Genomic DNA, 6,433 nt, shown 5'->3' with positions numbered 1-6,433 from the left:
ACATAATTGTTGAAGGCCTCCACAGAAATGCATCATTCTTTCTCACAAGATCTATCCCCACTTTCATAGCACTAGGCCCAAGAGGAACATGGTGAACCTCATCCTTTGGGTCACTTGAAATAAAATAACCTTCTGCAACAATTTCTCCAGATCCAATCCAATCTAATATTTTGCATTTGGAGCCATTGATTTTAATGCAGATATTAGTGAAATAACAACTATAATTGATACTACAACTCAAACTAATCCATACCTCTATACGTGTTTGGCTAGAGTTAGAAAGTTTTAATGACAAACGTATGCCCCCAATCCCATCATAATAGAGAGGTACCTGCCAAGAAAGAGATGAGGTTAACCATACAATCTACAACACAAAAATTATTGGTGCTCACAGATTCATAAGTAAATTCACGACATAAAAAAATAAGCCTATAAGCAGAACCAATACAGGGGAATATTTATCCCCAAGAGATTAAAATGGCCATGGCACTCACATGGCTTCAACAATAGTTGGGTATTTTTAGTTAATAAAATATAAAATATTAAATAGATCTTAATAAATACCTAAACTATAGCCACTATAAAGAAAAAATAAACTTCATTCACACAAACCAAAAGAAACACAACTAATTGGGCTTCACTCAAAGACACATAGATATTGAATAAAACATTTCACAAATCCAAATTTTTAGACAATCAACCCGAGCTCTGATTTAATTTTTTTAATAATTGTCTACTCAAACTACTATTCACTAATCTCATAAAACTGTATTGCATTATTATTATTATTATTATTTGAAAAATAGAGAAGAAGATAAGACAATGTTAGCAGCATATACATATGTATGTATATGTTTTAGTATTGTTATTATTATTTTAAACTCTTGTTTTAGTGTGTACAAAATATATTTAAAAAGAAAGTCACCGCCCCTATAAATGTGCATAGCAAGCAGGAAAATTAGAAAATAAAAAAAACATAAATATATATTATTACATATATGGTGTATTCATATATCCACTTGATATCTTTTTGATAATTTTGTGTAGTGATGAATGTTGATAATGCTATAGTTTGTGCTAATATAACTAGTTTTACTCAGGGTTGTACTGCAACAGTGCTTCTGGTATGGACTGATGGTGCTGAAAATTTCTTTGCACAATGTGCAAATGTGGGGGACTCAACATGTGTTATGAAGTACGTATCATGTTATTTTTGTCTTCCTTAAGTATATCTCTGTAAAATTAAAATATCATGAACCAACCCAACCAGCAATGAAATTCAAATAAATCCCAAACTCAGAATAAACTTAAGCAATTGATGAAACACATTAACGCACACATGATCATGACAATGAACTTATGATGTTTTAATACAGTTTAGTAACTACTTTCACGTATCATGTTATTTTTGTCTTCCTTAAATATATCTCTGTAAAATTATTATTGTTTAATACTTATTAGACGTGGTCCAAATATAATTATAGAAGCATCTGCATTGTAATTTATACTAGCAGCATGATAATTTATACTGAATATGTTTAATTGTAGCAGTGCCAATGGGAAACCGATTAAGATGACGGAGGACCATAGAGTAGTTAGTCATACTGAAAGACTGAGAATGGAAGAAAGAGGAGAGCCACTAAGAGATTGGGAAACACGATTATGCGGTACTTAAACTTCATTTTTTTGTTTTTGGACTACCATAATCTTAAATAAAGAAGTAGTCACTTTTGCCTCTTCTTCAGGCTTGAATCTTGCTCGGATGCTTGGAGACAAGTTTCTTAAAGAGCAAGATGCTCGGTTCAGTTCAGAACCATTTTATATATTGGTTCTAGTCTTTATACTATTAGAAGGGATAATGGTTTTTGTACACAGTTATAGACAGACAGTTTCCTTCATGTTTATGTTTCTGGATCATAATTTTGATTCTATTTTCTAATATAAATTTCTAATTCTATTGTGACTATCAGTTTTTCTCTTTCTTTCCTTTGTGCCTAAATATAGTGAGGTTTGGACTCTACTTTGACTCTCAGATGATTCTCTTCTATGGATGAATATTCTGCTGAACTATAAAGGTGTGATTTAGTTTGGTTTTAGTATTTTAGCAACTGACTATATAAGGTGTGATGCAACTGCAGTGGTCAAGATGTATATGAATTATAATGGGTTTCTTTTTATTAAATCCATAATAGTCTACTTATATGCACTGCAAATAACATATGCCCATGCATCAGAGCAATTACACTTGATAATTGAAATGATCTATTGCAACATCTAGGAACTACTATATAGGAAAAGTTTAAGCTGCTACATGTTGCAGTATCTGGTTATTCTAAAAATTACTAATACTATCTGTAGGAATTGGTTCGGTCAGCTATGCTGACCTGTTCATTTCAGTCACTAACAACTTAATTGTTTTACTCTTCTTAGTAATGTTAGTTAAGTATAATTGTCTATAAATAGACATTACATTGTACATGTTATTTTTAATGACAATTTACATTGTATTAGCTCTGTAATCTTGTAAACAAACTGATATAGAAGGCTTTCAAGATTGTAATGTGGATTGATATTCAACAATAAAGAAAGTGGCTATTTCATTCAAATTCTCTTCTTCTTCTCACCTCTGTTTTTTAATTTTCTCTATCTAAAGTTCTATAAGATTATTCTTAAGCTATTTGATCAATTGTATTTGATTAAGGATTCACAACACTATCAATAGAGATTTTATTGGAAAAACAAACTGGAATACCATAAAAAGTTTAGTTTCGTGGGGTACAAACAGAACATTAAACTACCATGTGAAAATGACTTGTCTTGACCAGGGGAAAACTACAATAAAAAACTTCAGTTATTTGTATACTTTTTATGTAGAAGAAATATATTTATTATGAGAATCTCTCTAATCTTTCTATTTAGTTATATAAATATTATATTCTTAATAATTTTTTTTTTTGATATAGTATTAATGTTTGTTTGTTTTTATTTTGAATGATTAAGATTCTTTAATTTTCTTGCTGATTTTACCTAAGTTTAATATTTGGCCTTAAATATGAAATCTTTTATCCTTTTTCTTTTGAATGGAATATGAATTTGATGATTTTTTATTGTTTACTTTTTTGTATTTTAGTACTATGAGCCAAAGATTCATGTATTGTTATTGTTTTAGTTTGTAAACTTTGTATAAGATAAGATTAAAAATCCTATAATCTATTATTTGCTTTATTTTGAATTATATATATTGCATTAATTATAGTAGCCTATATTTTAAAAGTTTGTCATTTTGTTTCTGTTTTGTTTATCCTTATGATACTACAGTTGGTGTGTCTGAGTTGCATGTGGTGGATTTATCATGGAAACAGTGGTTGGAGTTGAGAATAGTGATGAATGGAAGTTTGAAGAAAGTGGGTTTTTTGAAAACAGTACCTCTTCTTTGTCTTCGCCCAAGTATATTGCCGATCCAGTTGTATACAAGCTTATTCGGGTACATTTCTCCTTAATGTTCTTATTAATCTTGTTCATTTCACTTATGGACAAAGTGTGTTTTTTTCTATTCTTGAGAAGGCATGAAAATGTATTGAAACCTTACCCCCTTTCTTTTCTAAAGAGTTGCATGTGGCACAGACCCAGCAGATGAGCAATGGAAGTGTAGACAGAATAGGATGTTAGATATTTTGAAACAGATTTATTATCTTGTATAATGGTTTTATTTTGTTGATATTAATGACCTGAACAATGTGACTGGCAGACAACAGATGATGAAGTAATGGAGGTTGAGGATTTTCTTGTAGATGACAAAACTGAAATGCATGATGTTGTGGATGGTGGGAAGAATGCAGAGTGCTTGTCGAGTGAAGGTTTTGCTAGTGAGAGGCTTCAGTTGGAAAGTTCAGAAGGTTTTTCATGTTACCATTATCTCATATTTATACTTATTTATTTCTACCTTTTCTATTACTATTATTGTGCTGAAATTATACAAGCTACACAAAATGTATATAGTTTTCAGAATCAAGTGAAGACTTCTGTATCTATCAACTGCAAAGATTTTAGCCTTTTTGTTTTTCGAAGAAGGGGGCAAATGATGGGTTCTCTTCCACTTCAGTTTTCTTGTAGATGTCTTAAAGCTCAATTTTTCAGTGTGAATAGGTGGCTTTGATCGTTTCTTTCCCATTTCTTAGGAATTTTAAGGCTGTTTTTAAAATCATCACTAGGGCAATATTTTGTGTAGATTTTCTTCTCTCTTTCTCTCTCTTCAATTTAGTGCAAATAACAGAATTATATTCATAATGAGATAGAAGGTTTATCTGGTCTTGTAGACTAAGATTGGTTATCATGTGATTATTTATTATATTTCTATTTTTTTTTAATGTTATTCATAGTTTTAAAATTTTGTCCCACATTGATGTTTATGTTTAATCATCATTATGTGCCAGGTTTGCCTGATTCCATTAATGTTAAAGCTGATGATGAAAAGTTGACTTCGAGTCTCGAGGTATTTGGTTGCTTTGTTGTTGTTGTTACTCTAGTATTTTTATTGTGGTTTTCTTGTGTTTCAGTTTGAGCTTTCATTGATTAGTGGGTATTTAACAAATCACTTTTAGAAAGAATTTCCAATTGAATAGCATTTTGATCTCTAATCAATTTTAGGTGTTTAATGTTGATTGGGGTGGAGACTAGTACTACTAAAACGTAATAACAAGTTTTAAAATGCTTGAAGTTTAGTGTTCTATTCATGCTGTGGTAGCTGTCTTGTAGTGCATTGTTTATTTACATGAATTCAGTATAATCGATTAAATTTCTTGAGTCCTTCTCGGTTGTAAAAATATTTTGTTGTACATTCAAGTGATATTACCAAAAGTTAAATAGGAAGTGTGAGTCCACGTATCCTGTGGAGCTCCTGATAATTATTCTGCTTTTATGAATGCAGACAGCAGGGTTTTTTTTTATTAGTGTAGTGTGTTAAATTGCCTGTATTGATAAGAAGTTCTACTCTTAAATTTTCATGCAGAAAGTTGTCCCTTCGTCAGCACCGACTGTTGAGGACAATTGCAAGAATTTGTCTAGGAGCATTGAGGAGTTATCTAAACCTTCAGATGAACAACTAGATATTGGGCCATCAACTTCTGTTGTTTGTAATAATCGAAAACCTGATTTTTTTAAGTGGAAGGGGGAAATATGCTTGGACAACCTCTCAATTAAAGAACTTCATGAATTGTTCAAAGCAACTTTTGGGCGGGAAACTACTGTCAGACAAATTGTGGCTTAAGAGGAGGATTGCAATGGGGTTGACTAATTCTTGTGATGTTGCAACCACAACTTTCACAATCAAGGACAACAAATTGGTCAATAAGGAAAATGAAGAAAGCTGTAAGAATGCAGAAGGTATATCTGCTAAGGAGTTGGCAGTTGAAGCAATCAACAGCTCCAAGAATTCACCAACTAACTGTGATGCTCAAATGGAAGATCATGAATTTGTTTCAGGAAAGAGATTCGATGACAGTGTTGAGTTTGACTTTGAAACTGAGGATCTTCACGCAGAACAGAGAGCTGCAAAGAGGGTTAGGAAGCCCACAAAGAGATATATAGAAGAGCTTTCTGAAGCTGAATCAAGAGACTATAGCCCAAAAGTGCATAGCTCTGCCAAACATATTGAATTTGGATGGACCTCTCCGAAATCTTGTCTCAGGCCTGTTAAAAGTGTCTCTTTTAATGAGAGAATCATGTTGACACGTTTGGACTCTCTTGGTGGATCTGGGGTTCAGGTTCCATGCGTTTCTAGGATTCGAAGAAGCCGTCCAAGGAAAAATATTAAGGCTCTTATGGTACGCAAAAGTTCTATATGTCTCAGTTATATGATCATTGCTTCTATTTTAAAATAGTGTCTAGCTGATTTCATCTGAAGGATGGGGCTGTAAAATATAGGTGACAATGTTGTTACTACATTACAAGTGTATAATATTAGGGACTTAATGGCGATTTTGAGTTTTCTTTAGAATAAATTTAATAGCCTTGTGAAACTTAGGCATATGTTGACTTTTAATTCTGAAATGTAGGTGATTGAGCATGTATTTTATATTGCTGAATGTGCGTGTTTCTTGTCTTGTGAGTGACTTTTCTCTTGGACATGAATGCACAGGCTCTTGTAAACTCAATTTTGTATTCTATTCTTTCTTTTCTTTAGGAATATTCTGCTGTATTTCTGTTGGCCAGAAATGATCAAATTAGTAACTACTAAGTTAGCTAATTGGTGTCAACACAGCAAAGTCAATACACACTTTGCTGCTGCATTTTTCATGTTTAAAAGTTTGAAATTATTGTTTTTTCCATTGGAAGTTCAATGAAGTGGCAAAGCAACTGTTTCTTTCTTTTCACTGAAAACAACAGTGTCAGATGTTTTCTCCCCATAATGGCTAGCATTCTTGGAGAGTAAAGA

General features: G+C 32.0%; 1 pseudogene; it reads left to right on the top strand.

The window, feature by feature from the left end:
* The first annotated feature begins 4,402 nt into the window (after positions 1 to 4,402).
* LOC133815114 (uncharacterized) lies at positions 4,403 to 5,925 on the top strand (annotated as a pseudogene).
* The last annotated feature ends 508 nt before the right edge of the window (positions 5,926 to 6,433 follow it).

This window comes from Humulus lupulus, chromosome 2, assembly GCF_963169125.1.
Source record: "Humulus lupulus chromosome 2, drHumLupu1.1, whole genome shotgun sequence".
In the NCBI taxonomy this organism is placed as follows: Eukaryota; Viridiplantae; Streptophyta; class Magnoliopsida; order Rosales; family Cannabaceae; genus Humulus; species Humulus lupulus.
Note: the sequence above shows the minus strand (reverse complement) of the source record. Positions and strands in the feature narration are given on the sequence as shown.